An 18,900-nucleotide genomic window follows, 5' to 3' on the forward strand; every position below is an offset into this window, starting at 1 on the left:
TTCTCACCGCATTGCCTGAGAAGGATTGCGCCATCGATCTTTCTCTTTTGAAGACAGGGGCTCAGCAGAAGCTTTTCCGCATTGCGAGAGGGTCGAGAGCCTCCGGACAATTTCAATTTATTTGCCAGGTAACGAGGGAAGGACGTGTGCAACGCTTTGTGTGTGATGCAGGCAATTTTGTAAAAAGATCTTGCCTCAATCGGAAGCCATCGAAGAGAGGACAGGATAGGAGTGACGTGGTCGCTTTGTTTAGACCCTGAAATGAAGCGAGCTGCTGAATGGAGGATGGATTTGAGAGGGGAGAGGTGGGATTTGGGTAGGCCCTACAGAAGAGAATTGCAATAATCCAGTCTTGAGAGAACCAGCGATTGTACCAAGGTTTTTAAGTCTTTCTCCGGTAAGAAACGACGGATCCCCCACAGAAGGCGCAACTAGCGTTCTTGGCAATAGAGTTGATGTGGGAGATTAGGTTGAGTCTTTTGTCAAGAATGACACCAAGGGATTTAGCTCTGTCGACAATGATGGGTTCATTGTTGAGTAAAACACAGAAGGTTCCCTGAGCACAAATACACATATCTGTGAGTATTACAGATAATATTTGTTCACAAATAATTGTCCATATCAGCGCATCCAAAGTATGAAAAGTTCTTATTTTTATTTTCTTAGTCCATGGATGTTCACGAAGACTTGTGGATACAGCAGTACAGTCTTGATACAGTACACAGCAGCCAAACGCCAACACGTGTTTCGTCAAGGGACATTACCCAATGACTTCTTCAGGGCTGTAACAATAGATATGTACCCAATTAAAATCCCCATACAACGGGGAGCCAAGTCTTATCATAAAATACCTTCACCAGTAGGTCATGAAGGATATCAAGAAAAGAAAAAACTTCACCAGAGAAAATAGTGAATATTGGAGTGAAATGAACAGGAAAAGGATACCCAAAGCTGCCAAAATATAAAACCAAAACGTGCCACCATACAGGACACACCGTGACAGAAGAGAAACAGATGAAAGCACCAATTCCCTCGATCGATAGTTACAATCCCGTAAGAGATTTAAATGTGAAACAGTGCAATGATTAAGGATTTACTATGTGCTAAAAAACAAAGTGCTTAAGTTCCTATACCTCTTAAGAGTAGCCAGGACTCACCCTGAAATGTTCTCACTCTTAATATCATACAAACAGGATCATATCAAGGACCTTTGTTATTTAATTCTCTATAAGAAAGATTAAAACAATACAAGTTATTCAGACTTGTATATCATCTTATTGAAAGTAATTTTAAAACAACCTAATCGTACAAATAAGTAATCAAGCTCTCTTACCCTTCAAATGAATGAATGAATGAGTGAGTACGCTCTTATATAGCGCATGGCTACCCTGAGGCATCCCAGCGCTGCAAGACCATGGACAGAAGAAGAAAAATGATTTCTCGACTATCCCAATAATAACTGTCTTCCTTAATTTAATTTCTTGATAAGTAACTCCAGGCAATATCAGCCTTCACACTATGGAACCATCATTAGTATCTGAAAATGAAACCGAGCAAAAAATTGGTTTGTACCCAATCCCAAATGACACCGTATGCAAGCAAAAGCTTATTTCAAGGAACACTATTAATATGCCATTTCTGACTAGGGAACCTTATCGTTAATATATTATCACCGCATCGCATAACAGGGACAGTATCAATTATAACGATTTTAGCCGCCCAAACAGTGTAACATAAAGTACCCCCAGTTGTACGGGTATTTTATGAAATCCTTCCCACTCAACCGACCCTATATTAACACTTACCTCGGGTACTCCGAGCAAGCGTGTGTGTCTGATCCTATTCCAATACGGCGCGTAACATCAGCGCCATCTTGGATAGGTTGTTTATACCGGAACCCATTGACAACGAAAACGGACTACACAAACAAAATAGTCGATGCTCAAAAAGCGCCATATTACAACAGTCCGGTTCCAGTTGTTTACTGATGCGATAATACTCGCTAATCAGTATTCATAAGAGAATATTGCAGTTGGATAATAATACAGTTATTTATAAATCAATAGAGAGAAAAGATATCTTATATCAGAAACTATTGCCAATGACAACGGGTTTACCAGACCGACCACTCGATCGACCACTCAATACTAAAAGCACAATATTGCAACAGGCTGATTTAAATTGTTTACCTATGTAGTATTTGTTATCGATAAATTACCGACAGCTAACCACAAAATCGATTGCTCGGTTAGATCAAATTCTGAATTATCAATTCATAGAAGAAATATAGATATAAATTAGGCAATCGTTACAGGAGGTAAAGGAGTAGAGAGAATAGATTAAGCCCAAAGAAAAAAGTGAAGAGGAAAGTATCAATGATGTAGCCAAAGGGTATAGCAAAGTGTCAAATCCCGCATACCATATACATTTTGTGATCTTTCTATAAACCAATTCAAACCTCAAACAGTAGGTATACACATTCTACAGTTTTTCATAAAGTCAAGAGAAAGCATATACACATTCGTATTCATTTATAACAAGAAAGGGACAATATTGATCTATTATAACTCTTCATACAAGCTTGTACTGACAGTTAGAACTGAAGAGAAATACAATGGGTCAGATCATCTACCCCAAAAATATTGTAATTCTGAGTCAATATTAATTCCCTGTTCAACTGCACGTAACTTGAGTATCCAACGTGCCTCACATTGTCGTAAACGTAATTCTCTGTTTCCTCCTCTGACATCACTCGGTACACTTTCTATACCGTGAAAGGAAAACGATTTGCTGTTACTCTGACTAGGGCATTCACATGCATGAATTGCTAATGGATAGCGTCCATCCACATTTTTTAATGCTCTAAAGTGCTCAGCTATGCGTTCCCTAAGGCATCTTATCGTACTGCCTACGTAAATTTTAGAGCATTTACATTTGATGATATAAACAACATACTTAGTCCCACAATCAATATGTTGGTACATTTTTGTAAGATTGTGAGTTATTATATTGAAATTCCTTAATGCCCTGTTCCGCTAATCTACACATACTACATCTGCCACATTTGAAAGAGCCAAAATTCAAATTACTCAACCAATTTCGATCCCTACTCTTGGTCATAGGATAGCTAGGACTAATTAGTCCTCTTAGAGTGGTACCCTTGCGGTATGTGACACAGGGATATTTAGAAATGTATTGGCTGATCGTCTGATCTGATGTTAACAAATGCCAATGCTTTTTTAGTATATTGTATATTTTGTGGGACCACGGATGGGCCATGCGTTGGTAATACCTCACCATCTGTTGTTATAGATTGTCCTTCATTGTTGAGTAAGTTCAGCTGATCCATCCACGATTGAACTGGAGGAGGTGAGAGAGAGGTAGAAAGGCGGAGGAATTCAGTTTTGGCGGGGTTTAGAATGAGTTGGTGAGCTAACATCCAGTTGTGAATGGAGTTGAGAGTAGAGTTGAGTAGTGAGAGATCATGTGCGGAAGACACCTTGAGGTAGATTTGAGTGTCATCCGCATAAAGGTGGTAATGGATCCCAGATTTGCTTAGGAGGTTCCCTAATGGGTCCATGTAGAGATTATAGAGAGTGGGTGCCAGGATAGAACCTTGAGGGACGCTTTGACCTACAGCCAAAGGAGATGAAAGACTGTTCGCTATCTTAATCATTTGGGATCTGTCTGAGAAGAAATAGGCAAACCATTTAAGCACTGTACCATCCAATGCCATTCTCTGTTGAAAGAGTGTTGAGGAGGGTGCTATGATTAACAGTGTCAAAGGCTGCAGAGAGGTCTAGAAGAATCAGGAGACACGATTCCCCAGAGTCGAGAATATGCAGCGCATCATCAATTACTTGCAGCAGGGCTGTTTCATTGCTGCAATATTGGCTGAAGCCAGATTGGAAAACGTTGAGGAGATTATTGTCCATTATATGTTGGGAAAGTTGTTTTGCAACACATTTTTCTGTGATTTTTGAAAGAAAAGGGAGGTTGGTGATAGGGCGGAAGTTGTTGAGGTCGTTCGCATCAGCTGAGGTTTTTTTAGAAGAGGGGTAACCTGTCCTGATTTAAGGGCAACAGGGAGGGAGGCTTGACTGAGGATGAGATTAACTAGCCTGGTCCAGTAAGAGAGAGTATGGGTGTAGAAATCGATTGCGATGACGCTAGGGATGGGGTCAGAAGAGTGGTTGGATGGTTTGGTTTCGAGGATGCATTTGAGGAGGTCATCTTCAGAGATGACGTCAAAGAATTGCCAGGTGACTAAGGATATCTGCTCTTCAAAGGGGGTGGGGTGGGCGACTTGATCCACAAGTGCTTTGACCTTTTCATCAAAGAAAATAGCAAAATCGGCTGCTTTCTTTGTGGAGTCCTCGGGCTTAGTAGTTAGGGGAGAACAGTTTGGGTTTTTGATGAGGACAAAACGTTTTTTGGGTCTGTTTTTGGCTGAGTCAAGGAGAGATCTGAAATGTGATGCTTTTTCATGGAAGATGTGGTTGTGGTATTTGGATCTTGGTGAACGTAACAGAGAGAGATTGGAGGTGGAAGTAGATTCTCTCCAATGTTTCTCCAGGATTCTAAGGTTCTTCCTTTCATCGTAGAGAGCTTTATTGAACCAAGGTGCTGAGGGGGGTCGGTCTTTTCCTTTTGCTTTGGAGTAGAACGACATTGTCGATTTCGACTGCTAGGACTGAGAGGCACTGAGAGGTGAGAACGTTGACATCCACGATAGGGTCAGGTCTAGGAAGTGACCGCATAGCAGAGTCACAGAAGTGTCAAGATCAATGGTTTTAGTGTTGCAGAACCAGGTAGTAGCATGCGAAAGATGAAAACGGAATGGAACGAGGAAGTGGTCAGACCAGTCTACATGGATGGGGGGAGCAGTAGTCAGCAGGTCTGCTTTGGATATAACAAGATCCAGAATTGAGCCCTTGGAATGAGTGGTTTCCGAGCAATTTTGGAAGAGATCGTTGGCTGCAAGAAAGGTGGCAAGCTTGTTGGCAGCCGAGTCTTCCAAAGAGCCCCAATGGAGATTAAAATCACCAAGGAAGATCTGCCTATCACTTTGAGAAAATTGGTCACTGATGAAGTCTGCGTTCATCCACAAAGGAAGAGCAGTTACCGGGCGGGTGGTAGTTGACATGGAATCAAAAGGGTGAGCCATGATGTATTTGAAGTTCTAGGGATAGGCATTTGAATGTACGGAAAAGGGTGGTAGGGAAGGCTTTCATTTGAAGGGAATTCTTGTAGATGATAGCGACACCGCCCCCAATTTTTTCTGATCTGTCATTTCTGAAGATAGAGTAGTCAGTGGGTACCAGAAGATCAAACAAAGTATGAGAGGAGTCATGAAACCAGGTCTCAGTGAGGAAGAACATGTCAAGATTCTGGAGGGTGATAATGTCAGAAATTTCCAAGCAGTGCAGCTCTGACGCAACTGTTTTGGTGATGGGGTCTTAGGGCTGTTAAGGGAGATAGGGATAAGGTTCTTGAATGAGGGTGCCAGGTAAGAGGTAGGCTGGTAGGTTCTTACAGAGGAGATGGTCTGAATAGTGAACTGCGTAGAATTATTAGGAGAGGAAGGTGGAGGGGGAGTGACGCTGGTGGTCTTGTAGCTGGCTAGTAAGTTGGAGATGTCTGTAGAAGACAGACTGTGGTTGGCTTTATTGGGGCACAGGAGCATGGAACTCCTTGGGAGGATATTAGGGAAGAGGGACATCCTGGCGCTGAAAAGTGAGATGGACGCTACAAGCTGGGAAATAGAAGAGATGAGAGAATCAAGTTTATTTTCCAGGGAGAGGAGAGCTGAGCACGGAGTGTTGGGTGGCTCGATGGATAAGGGCAGGAGTGCGGAGGGTGAGGGGGGACGGGGAAGGGTGGAGGAACAGGATAAGGAAGACAGAGCAGAGGGTGATTGAGGACGGGGAGAGATGGAGGAGCAGGAAACGGGAGGGAGTGCAGGGATTGAGGGAGGACATGGCAGGGTGGGGGAACGGGATAAGGGAGGAAGTGCAGAGGGGGGGAGGGTTGGGGGAATGGGTAGGGAGTTGGGGAGCAAGGGTAGAAGGTGGGGAAAGATGGTGGGCAATAGGAGTGGATGGTAAAACAGTGGTGGGAAGAGAAATATTTTTACTGGTGTTGAACAGAGGGGAAGAGTAGAGATCATACATAGGAGGAGAAGGTTGAGGAGGAGGGGGATCAAATGAAGGCCAAAGGTAAGAGGAGAAGAGAGGAGAAGAGGCTGAACAGGGAGGGGAGGACAAGGGGTTAGATGAATGCCAAAGGTACGTGGAGAAGAGAGGAGAGGGGGCTGTACGGGGGAGGGAGGAGGGTGGAGACGAGGAAAGAATTGTCGAGGAAGGAGACATGGTCAGAAAGCAAAGGAAGAGGGAGGGGAGGTTGAAGAGAGAAGGGAGGTGGAAGAGAAGAATTTAGGGGACGGGACAGGGAAAAGCGGAAAGGGGTGAGGTGAAAGGGGGAGGTTAGGGGGAAAGTAAGGAAAGTTGATCGGTAGATCAGGTTGTAAGACAGGTGGAATAAGAAGGGGGGAGGTTGGTTGGATTAGGGGGGAGGCGAAAGCGTTAGAGAATCGGGCAGGTGCCTAAGGTGCAGAATGCTGTTATAGCGCGAATGGGATTTGCACAGGTAAATATCTTTGTTGTAAACTCAATACAAACTGCCCTCCAGCGGATGGACCTTTAGTCTCGAACGATCACGGTCAAAGGTCACACATGCCTCACTCAATTGAGGGGCCTCACCTTCCAAAACTGGGCCAAAAACCACCAGTGTGTGATTGAATTTGATGACAGATTTTAAAAGTTGTATACACTATTGCCCCAGTGAAAGTAAAATTTAATAGAATGGACTACCCTCTAATACTCTACTGAGAGCTATGAAATACAAAAAAGTGTTGCAAACAACTGTAATGCATGGCAAACGGTTTATTCTGGACAAGATAGCAAGGAGTAAAGTTGAACTGAAAACCTACAAAAAACATTGTAGGTAAGCAAAAAAAAGTTTACCATGCCATTACAAATTTAGAGGCTGAAATTTCAGACAAAGAAGTGTTCAAAGTAGTGATTTATGTATGTTTTCCCTCTTTATCTAAAACAGATATAAGCCTCCACAGAAGATTGTGATCCATGCTCCACCTCTTGTTATCAGTTAGCCGGTGAATATTTTAGCGCCAGTCATTACCAGTTTGTGTAATTTGTGTATTAGATCAGCAGTTTGCCTTGTATGTGGAAGAATGCTCAAATTCGGCCCATCTTAAAGAAACCCAGGTGACTTGTCTCATTAAAGACCGATTTCAAGGCTCCCTTTTATTGCCAAAATATTAGAGAAAAGATATGGATAGACAGCTGAAAAATCATTTGGAGGCCAACAAGATACTTGATATAACAGTAGATTTTAGACTACTGAATTCTATGGAGACTGTGATGGTATCCGTCTTGGACAATATCAGGATATTGGATGAAGGAGGTAGTGTAGCACTGATCCTCCTGAATCTTAGTGCTGCATTCAATGCGGTCTCCCACATTATCTCGCTTTAGAGACCGCAGACATCGGGGGTACATGGTAAAGCCTCGGACTGGTTCTTGTCTTTTTTGTCACACCTTTCTCAAACGTTGAGAATGCCTCAAAGGAAAAATCCAGTGGGGGGTAGCCACAATCTATATTCAACCCTACTCTGTTCAATATATATATTTCCCCCTGGCAGCACTTATTAAAGGTTTTGGATTATCTCTTGTGTCATATGAAGACAATATTCAAATTGTTTTCTGGGTCGTGGATGAAGTCAAAACTGTCTCAAATTTGCACAACTGCTTGTTTTCTGTGATGAAACGGATACGTTGCAGTGCATTAAAATTGAATGGTGATAAGACGGAACTGTTGTTCTTTGAGTAATTATCAATTACCAATACTTTAAAATGTTGGCCTACTGTTTTGGGTGACCCCGCTACTCTGGTAGGAGAAATAAAGAATTTGGGAGTAATGAATCATAATAATCTGAATTTAGATAAACAAATAAGGTTTCTGCACCTAGTTTTTTATACCTAAATATGCTATTTAAAGTACTCGATTGTGGCCAAAACAGACTCATAACAAGAAGTCCAGCCTGATATTATATGAAGACTGGACTATTGCTTTTTTATTTTATTAATCAAGTCAGCATTGTTCAACATACAATAATCACAAAAAGTCAAAAGCATAGGATATGAGCATAAACAAAATCAAGCAAAGTAAGACATAGAGGAATGACAGTAATATTCATGATTTATATTTGCACACTATCAACTAAACTAAAATGGATCCAAATGTTGTCAATTTTCTACCGAGAACATAAACCTCTAGCTTTTGCCAGGGCTAACTCAGAGTCCTAGTTATGTTGAAGGAGGGCGCGTCATTCAACGTCTTTAGGAAAGACTGTAGAGACCCAAGGCCTTGCAATGCAGAGCCTAGTGCAAACGAACATTATTGTGGTTAAACTCTGTAAGCCACCCTCATACTCAAACTTGACGCAAAGTATAACGAGGCGGCTAAAGCAGCATGACATAAACTTAGTTACCCCATCCCAAAATTCTTGTAAAGCAGGACATAACACGAACATATGTACAATATCAGCCGCAGCTAGATTACATTTGGGACATTTAGTCTTATCTGAGGTAGAAGAATTAGCTCCCCATTGGGAGGATTTATCCGGGGTATGGGTTAGAAGGCAGATTGTATGGAGTCGTTGTAATTTTAAATTTATAGTGTATATTGATCGATCCAGTATCTCTAATGTACTCTGGATCTCTGAGATTAAAATCTCATACGCAAGAGACCGGCTCCACTTTGCAGCTACTGAAGACCTATCCTCTATTATATCTTGACAATAACCTTGATACATTTTACTAATCGAGGGTTTTATAGAAGATCTATGATAGTATACTGTCAATGTTGAGCTTTCCATAGCAAACATGTGTTCAGAGCCTGACCATAAGTAGTCCCTAACTTGTAAGTACTTAAAAAAAGACTTGACGAGGAAGTTTATACTGATCTTGCAATTCTTGGAAAAAAACAAAAAACATTCAGACCATACAGCTGGCCCAACATTGAAACCCCATGCTGTGCCCAAACCCTACAGACTGAATCATGGAAAATTGGGGGGGGGGGGGCAGGATTATCCTAAAGTAGTCTATATTTATTTTAAAAAGCTACTGAGTATTTTGTACATATCCTGCACCAAATATAGGAGATATCACTTGGTTTTTTGAATCATACCCTCTTAAAATAGTTGTGGTCCCCATGTCTATAAAAAAAAAAAAAACTCCGTTCCAATGTCTAGCTGGTACCTGAAAGATGAGGTATCCGGATCCGCTGGGTTTAGTAGGCTGCGTAGGCCACCAGTAGAGGCTGCCCAAAAATATAACTTAAGGTACTGAAGCTGGAGTCCTCCTTTTTTGTACGGATGCTTCATAAAGGGAATTGCACGTCTTGCGTGCCTAAAACTCCATAGAAAACTTCCAATGACGCCCTCTGGATGCTTAAAAAAGGGTTCCGGAACTCTCAAAGGGATTGTGCGAAATAAAGAAAGATATTTTGGATGGATATTCATTTTAATAATATTGATTCAACCCAGAATAGTAAGTGGGAGCTTATTCTAGGATTACATCATTGAAATGACTGAGAGTAGTAAAGGTTCATAGTTCAATTTGATAATATTCGTAACCGAGGGAGACAGAAGACTGGACTATTATCACCTTATTCAGTAGTCCCAGATATAGGGGCCGATTATGATGGCGGACGGACTTGAGTCCGTCCGCCACCATAGAGTAGGAGGGACCGTCAGCAGGGGCAGCGGCGGTCCCTCCGTGCAGATTAGGATGTGACCGCCAGGGTGGCGGTCACATCCTCTATCTTTAACATTGCGGCGGGTGCAGCTTCAAGCTGCACCCGCCTCAATGTTAAAAATGCATGCACGGCATTTGCGTGCACAAAGCAGCAGGCACCGCGCGGTGCCTGCCGCTTTGTACACGCAAATACCGGGGGGTACCATAGGTACCCCCCATATGCACCCCCCACCCCACCTTCACCCAGGGGGCCCGCAACGGGCCCCTGAAGTGAAGGTCCGTATGCTTTTCCACGGCGGAAAAGCTGCCGTGGAAAAGCATACTTTTTACTCTATCATAATATGGCTGGCGGTGTCTGATAGACACCGCCAGCCATGTTAATGCTTTTCCGCCGCGGTCGGAAGGCGACCGCGGCGGAAAGGCGGCGGACAGATTCAAAGACCCACCAGCCATCCTAATTTGGCGGTGGGTCTTTAAAGCATCCGTGGCGGTTTTCCCGCATCCTCTGGGCCGGCGGTGGCTTCCGCCGGCCCGGAGGATGCGGGAAATCCGCGATCCTAATGAGCCCCATAGTGCGTTGCAAGACTGGACTATTGCAACACACTATATCTGGGACTACTGACTAAGGCTATAACTTGCTTGCAGAGAATTCAAAACTGTGTTGCACGACTGCTCACAGGTTTGAAGCACAATGAGCCTGCCTCTCCTATACTGAAAACTTTACATTGGTTGCCGGTTGATAAAAGGATACAATTTAAAACTGTCTGCATGGCTAATAAAGCCTATTACAAGCTGTGCCTGGAAATTTTAACTGAACATTTTTAGACTTATCTTCCTTGTAGAATTTTGCGATCTGCGAATGTCTTCTTGTTTAAAGTTCCCTGAATAAACCAAATTACCAACGGAGGTAGAGCCGTCTCTTTGCGGCCCCTATATTGTGTAATGCTCTTCCCTCTGATTTAAGAGAGAATAATAACCACTTAAAATTCTGCAAAGGTTTGAAAACATGGCTATTTTGATGCGTTTAGCAGTTTTATAACGCCAGAACACCCTTGTTAAGGTAATAGACGTGCTTTATACAATTTCTCATCCTCATCATCTGCTGAGGCGTGACATCAACAAATCAACAATACATCATTGACCATGAAGCACATTAAGCCCCCACAATGGTGACAGAGCAGTAGATTTACAAATCATGAAGGTTTGTTAGCAGGTTAGCAAAGTTACTAACTCACAGAATTTAATATTGTCAGAAATCAGTAGTTGATACATGAATATCAATTAGCATAATTTAAATCAATTCAAAATAGTAAATACAAAGTCAAAATGCTTGAATTTGATATAAACAGCACAGGAAAATTCAGCTTCCCATGAAGAGGAAATCCCTACTATGCTAAGCTAAGAGGAAATCAGGAACATTGGGAGAGAAGTCAGGCAGGAGGTGTCAGCAGGTAAAGCCTCTAAAAGGCAGAATCAAATGAATATTTAGTCAGATAAGTCAGAATGGATTTGCCCAGGGATGTAACTCTTTGAGCACGAGTAAAAGAAGCATCTCCTCTGAGGAGAATGGAAAGGGCATCTGAATCTAACTAGCTCAGCAATGCACAAATAAATCTTACAAATCTGTACAGGGAACAGCGACTCCCTATCATTCTCATAAAGCGAACTAATCAGGATTGAAATATAAGACAGTTTCAGCCTTATTCCCAGCCATCACACAATGGAAGTCGCTGAGACCTTCAAGAGATATCTCGTAGCTGGATGATACATCACAGTCAGTGTCTTCTCAATGCAGGTGTGGAAATCCATTATTCAGCTCTCAATGGCACACATACAAATAAACATTCATACAGAAACTTTAAACAAGAAATTACATTTAACTAAAAGTTAGCAGTTACAGCTTTGCTCCTAAAACAAGAAAACAACAAAAAGTGCACAATAGCCAAAAGAACATTTAATTTCAGAAAGAGTTAAAGAAACCGAGGCCTATATTAACTATGTTCAACTCTAATATGAAACACTCGTTCTATATATGTGTACAAATGCAGTTTAAAGTAAATGGTCTACAAAGCATAAAACAGTGACAGGGCATCACCGATGGACAAGAACACTAACTTCTTGTATAACTGGTGGAACAAAGATGAGAAAACCATGTTTTTGTTAAATATGGATGAGTCACCGTAAACCCGAGCCAGCTGTCTAGTTGTAACTCGGGTCGAGGTCCTCTTGGACCCTCGAAACCAAAACGACCTGAGCTGTCATGTGGCTTCTGCATGCCATCCATACTCTAACTTCAAGCACCAAGTATGAAAGACAAAGCATTCATCTTTGATGTAAAGAGTGATAGTCATCTATTGGCTGAATTGCACAATGTGAAACTCAAAAACCTGGGATCAAACCCAGATTCCCTGCTTGATTGTGTGATTTTATACTCCGGCCTGCCAATTTTCCCAGGTCTATGAATGATGCGTTGCTCCAGCCCAGGTTTTTATTTGAATTGTGGGACTTGTAGTCTTGTTTATTCCATTATAAAACAGGGTTACAAGTTCCAGAATTCAAAGGGAAAAAAATGCACTGGAGCAGCACATCACACATGGACCTGGGAAAGTTGGCACCTGTGTATGTGAATATTTATTTCACCAAGGCTCTTGTTTTTTGTAATCACATCAGAGAACACCTTCAAATACATGAGTTTGGTATGTGCACTGTGCAAAACCTCTCCTGTATGGTTTAATAGACTTAATTGTTACTTTATAACTAAAATCTAGGTCGCTTATAGGCTACACATGACAACAAATTTGTCTTTTACTTCACTAATGGCATTGTTATGAGGGCAGGGCAAGGAACAAATGTTTCTCAGTTGATGTTTGAAACCATCAGGGCCTCTCAATGCAGTGATATAATCAAATGGGAAAAGGTGAGTCGCTCCCACACGTTAAAGAAACAAAATATTAGAATTTTGAAGAAACTATCATAGTTTTAAATGTATCTTGCATAAGTTTCATGGCAACGCTCATGCACAAACTCTCAGCGTCAAGCAAAATCTTCAGCTTTTCTCTGGCTCAGCTCTCCCTGTTAATTTATTGGTTTGCCCGACTTTAGTTTTTGTTCATGCATATCTGAAAGTAAGGTGGCCAACTTTTCATTATCACTGCACAAGACACTTTGCGCTTGCTGAAACACTCTGCGTAGCTGGGCTTACATCTATGTGTTCTGTTTGCAGTTGCCCTTGGGGTTCTGCTAATTTCATCAATCTCCAGGACTCTTACTATATACCTAACAATGTCAGATTCTGGCAAGGATAAAGATCAGAAAGATATGCTGAAAAGTAGCAAACAGGACCCTCCAGTTCCAGATTTACTGGTAAAAGGAGAAACCGGACAAACCTTCTACCTTGGAAACAATTCTGAGAAAGTTTCACTCTGTTCATGATATTGCCCAAAGTACAAAACTAATACTGACCTCCTGCAGGTAGATGCCGCTGTTATCCAGAAGGCCCTTAAAGATGTAAACATTAGGGTCTCGAACGTGGAGAGTAGGATTAGTTCTGTGAGAAATTGCACCAACATGTTGGGTTAACAACTCCGCAATTTGAATGCCTTAATAGCTGCAATGAGAAGGGACATCACCAACTTGGAGGACCAGAACAGGTGCACCAATCTGTGAATATTTGGTCTTCTTGAGGGTGCAGAGGAGGAGACACTCTGCACAATCGCTTTTCTGGAATCTTTGCTACCGGCGACGCTCAACATTGCTTTCCTCAAGGACAGTGAGTTAGAATGCACTGACAGGATCCCCAGCTTTTGACCTAAAAATGCTTCCTCTCCGAGATCTCTGATTTTCAAACCACTGCATCATCAACATACTGATCCTCTCTCACATGAGGAGAATCAGAACTTTTTTGTGGAAAGGATCTAGGGTTTCGATTTCCCAAGATTATGCTAGAGACACAGTGCAACATCGGAAAGGATTTCCAGCTCTCTGGAAGTCTCTCAGAGATAACTCTATTCAATCATCCTTTGTGGGACCTTCTAAGTTTAAGATTGTCTACCAATGGAAACCATTGTCTTTACTGAACCTGCAGATCTTGAATCATTTCTGGAGAACAAATTGGCAACACTAATAGAAGTGGCGGCAGACCCCTCTTAATTTAGACGCTCTGGCCTTTTATGCCTTTGGTTGCTGTCTCTTGCTATCAATTTTATGCAGTCAACAGTGTATCTAACTTTCATATGCAACTGTGTTTGTGACTGGAACAATGCTGGAAATGTGTTGCGCTGGTCTTTTTATACCTTTTATACTCCCGGTTACTGACTCTTGTTATAATTTTTATATGGTTGATGGTATAATGGGCTTTCGTACGCAGCTGTTTTATGGCTGTACCAATGCTGTAACAACAGTTTTTTCTTCCAGGTGTGTGGTTCCCATGATTCAGGTGCTTTATGTTTCATGGGTTTATATTGCTGTGCCTCGCACAAGATATCTTTAAATTTGCCATTTTGTTTTTGCAATTGTATCTTCATTTATCAATTGGAGGGGCCCCACCCTTTTTGGTACGGTTTCTTAGCAATGTTTTTGTACCATGTGGAGGTTGCCTGTGTTCTCCTGTCTGCGGCATGAGTGGATGTATTGTCATGTTCAATTCACTACTCCATGCCTCTTAACAACTGCTTTATCATATGTATTTAGTGTTAGGGTTCCTTTTTTTATGCACACACTCCTTCAGAGTACTCCATCAGGCTCACCCAGATTTCATGCTCAAAGATTTCATTTCTATATCGGTTGGTCTAGGCAACGCAGTAGATCTTCTTTCATCCTGGTCCCTTTGCCGCCTAAATCTTGATTCAAACCTCTCCCCACTCCTCTCCTCAGAGTATACCTCGTCTCCAAGGGACTTTTCCATTCTTGTTTCATGGGTGGGTTTTGTTTTTTCTTGCTTCTCTCCTTCTTCTATTTCATGCTACTCACAGCTTTGGCAGTTTCACTTTCTCTTGCTTGCTGCCCTTACCTATCCTTTACCTTCGCCAGAAGTTATCTCTGTCAGTCATGTGGTGGTCTTACTCCAATGGTTTCCTTTTAGCACATGCTCTCCCTGTTTTGTCCACTCCATTTTTCATAGAGTTCGAGTGTTCTCCTGTTCCTTATGTCCTTGTTAAAAGCAGTATCTCTTTATGTCAACGGTTTAAACCATTCAGTGAAACAGGTTATAAAGAGACGCTATCTATGTAACATGGTTTGACTAGAGACTTAACATGCTCCACTCCCTCGGCGAAAAAGAATGGCGTACTAACAATATGTTCCTGTTCCTCTAGCTTATCTGTAATTTCTGCTGAGCATGATAATGAGGGGAGATGGGTAATCTCCCGCTTACAGTGAAGAGCAATTGAAGTGTATGCTGTAAATATATATATGCACCCATCTCTGACATTCCTCAATTTTGGTTGTCTCTCTCTACTCCCGCATTATTTTGGGTAGTGATTTTTTTTTAAACAATTTTATTTATTCAAAGAAATAAACAATGGGCATTTATAAAGCATTCCATACATATAGAGATTGTGGCAAATCAAGAAATCCAATACATCGGCACATTAACTAAAGCAAGACAATTTTAGCCATCCGTCAGTCCCCCACCCTCCCCGGACCCCCCTCCCCTCTACTCGGAGTCGCTAGCGCTATCCAGCTGCGGCGGCTTGCATATGAACCCTCTATATTCATTCCAGGCCCCCCAAATCTTGGCCCATTTTCGCAGACATTTCTGATTCAGATATACTGCCTTTTCCGCCACCATCGCAGAGTCTAAGTCTGCACACCAGTCCCTGAGTGGTGGCACCAAAGGGGATCCCCAGAATCTGGCTATATTCCTTTTAGCATACATGATACTTAGCGTAGCCCAATCCTGCATGGCCTGATTGAGATCGTTCAGCTCCCAAATGTTTAACAAGCAACAGCGCGGTTCTGGGACCAGTGAATCTTTCACCACTTGTGATATAGTCTGCATAACCTTAGCCCAATAACCGGCAACCTGAGGGCAGTCCCAGATGGTATGAAAGAATGTCCCCTCCTCCCCGCATCCCCGCAGACAATACTTATGTGCGGCTTTCCTTATCTTGTGAAGAGTAACTCTAGTGTAATACACACGGTGCAACATTTTCAACTGTATTAATCGGAGCCTGGATGGAATAGCGACTTCCCGGGGTGAGGAGAGCCCAGTCTGCCAATCCGACTCATTAAACTCACCCACCTCCGCAGCCCAGGCCGCCGGAGCTTTAAAGTGGGATCAGGCAGGTTATTAACGAGCTTGCGATAAACAAAGGAGGTCGCTTTTTTGGGCATATGTTTCGTGAGAAGCCTATCTTCTAATGGGGTGGATTCAGGTAACTCATCACCGGGTTGGACCAGTGACTTCAGAGCGTGACTTATCTGCAAATATCGGAATAGCTCCGTGTGCGCTAGGTCATATTGTTCCACAAGTTGTTCGAAGGAAAGGACGGCACCCCGCCTCCAAGGGTATCCGACCGTAGAGATACGAATCAAGTCCCAGGCCTCAAAGCCCTTACTGTTGCATAGACGGCGCAATCGACGCGATGACCAGAGTTGCTTCATTTGCGTAAGTTTGTCTTTGCACTTAAGACGAGCCGAGGCCAAATACCACAACCTCACCGTATGGGCCATAGGGCCAAGCAAGGCCGCGGCACTTTTTGTGTCATAGAGTAATGCCAGCACACCGCCGCTGCCATGATCATATCTGTCCGCTTTATACGCTGGCTCAGTCTGTGGAGTGTGCAGCCATTGGTTTATGATCTTTAACTGGGCCGCCCAATAATAAAGTTGAATATCAGGGAGTGCTATGCCTCCATCAAACCAGCCCCTGACCAGTTTTTGTCGGGAAATGCGCGCTGGTTTGTCCCCCCACAGGAGACCCGAAACCAGTGCACTTATAGACGTGAAAAACTTAAGAGGCACAAGGAATGGAGTATACTCAAGGATATAAAGCAGCCGGGGCAAAATCATCATTTTGAACAACGTCGCTTTCCCCAGAAGGGTCAGTGGCAAGGTGTGCCAATGTTTTACATCACTACGAAAGCGCTCAAGAGAAGGCGCCAAATTACGCTGGAAGAAGGTCTCCTGGTTAGGCGTCACCCAGACCCCCAGATACTTAAAGGGTCCGTCAGTGATCACCAATTGACAGCCAGTTGGAAGCCGCGGTGGGGGTCCCTTAAGGACGAACAAAACAGACTTGGACTAGTTAATAGTGTATCCTGAGGCCCGCCCAAAGATTTCGCAGATGTTAAGGAGGACTATAATTGAGCGTCTGGGCAGGGTCAAGTAGAGAAGGATATCATCAGCATATAATGATATGCGGTCCTCCCACGTCTCGTGCCAGCTGAGACCTCTAATCATGGGGTCCCACCGTATCCATGCTGCCAGAGGCTCAAGGATCAGGGCAAACAGCAGGGGCGATAGAGGGCACCCTGACGCGTTGTAGTGTAGTTCCTATATTCCCAATAGGCTCTGCGCATTGGAATAATATAAACAGCGGTGTAGACGTAGGACTGAGGTCATCTAGGTCTCTACTGACTATATTAGACTTAATTAGTTTTGCCAGCTAGCTCAGAGGTCACTAGAAACTTTCTCGAATGTTCAGGAAAGAGTTAACTCTCCAGATTTAGACAAGAAGGGATTAGTTTCTGACAACCGCATAAACATGACAACTTTGCTCCCTCAGAATAAAGAGTGTATCTCTAGAGTCGTGTGAAAACAATAGACAACTATTTCACTCAGTCAATCGTGCATACTTAGTTTCACCAGAGTGCAGAGAAATAGAGAGACGGGCGTTTTCAATAAAAGGTGTTATTTATTGAGCAGTCTTCTTTCTCATGCAAGAGAAATGAGTTGCCACAATTGCTATACTTATCATGAAGTAAAGTACGTACAGTTAAACGAGCATTATAAAATAATACTGTAAAAGCATTGATATGGTTTCTTAGCCATATGATACTTTAAAATGGATAAAATATATACATACATAAAAACATTGACTAACGTACTCAACTGGTGCTTCTAAGATACGCCTACCCCGGTGTACCTGACCTAAGCCTAATACTTGGGAAGGAGTAAGTAAGTTGCAGTTTAAGTTAAGTTGTTTTTTTGCCAAGAATATGAATCAAGAATTCTCTTAAGGGTTTAGTCAGCTCCGTACCTTGGTTCTAGAATGTAGGAGGTCTTGTATCTCTCTCTCAGGACTCGATCTCCCAGCAACCTGCAAGGGTGACTGGAAACACCGGAGCTGGATTTTCTCGGCAGGAGAAAAAGACAGCGTCTCTCTCATTGCGTCAAAGGGGAGGGGCGGCTTCCTTCGGCTCTCGCATCAGCTGGGCTTCCGGGCAAGTAGATAGCCGCTCTGCTCCAAACCACCGTGTGATTGCTTAAGGCAACTTTGGTATATTTATACCTGGAAGGTGCCGGGTTTGACGTAAGGTTGGACATAAGACGTCACTAAGAACTAACAGTTCTTTCTGGACTCTAGGAGTTCTTGTGCAAATCAAAACCAGAGGAGGGGGAATTCCCGGGCTGCTGGAGGCTTGGTTTGTTTAAAGAACGCGTTGTACTTTCTAGGAGTCTAGGGGAGTAGCCTTGCCGTATTTGGACTGCATTTGCTATTACTAAATATGGATATGATTCTTATGCCTTTATAAGGATATTATTTGTTACAATCATATAAGGGCATAAATCGGGAATATCGAATTAGGGTCCTAGATAGAAACACAACACCCACTCCACGTATTAATGTCCATCATCACTAAAAACTAAGCAATATTAAACATATAACGATGCATGTGTGTTTTCCAACCCACCCCAAAATACATAAATCGCATTTGAAATGGTATATGGTAAATACACGAAAAATGAGTATTGGTACTGTACGTTTTTCAAGCAGTGGTATCATTCAGTTAAATGCATATATATATCAGCTGAAGGAATTGCGAAAATTACACATGAAATGGCTCTGTTTTTTTTTTTTTTTTGAATAAACAAACTTTATTTATTAACCATATTACAG

The 18,900-nt window shown here is 42.6% G+C and overlaps 1 protein-coding gene across 1 annotated transcript in view; it reads right to left on the bottom strand.

Moving 5' to 3' along the window:
- ACBD5 (acyl-CoA binding domain containing 5) overlaps positions 1-18,900 on the bottom strand; it is a 427,382-nt gene that overhangs the window by 237,507 nt on the left and 170,975 nt on the right. The gene's annotated exons all lie outside the window — the stretch shown is intronic.

Source organism: Lissotriton helveticus, chromosome 10 (assembly GCF_964261635.1).
Source record: "Lissotriton helveticus chromosome 10, aLisHel1.1, whole genome shotgun sequence".
Taxonomy (NCBI): domain Eukaryota; kingdom Metazoa; phylum Chordata; class Amphibia; order Caudata; family Salamandridae; genus Lissotriton; species Lissotriton helveticus.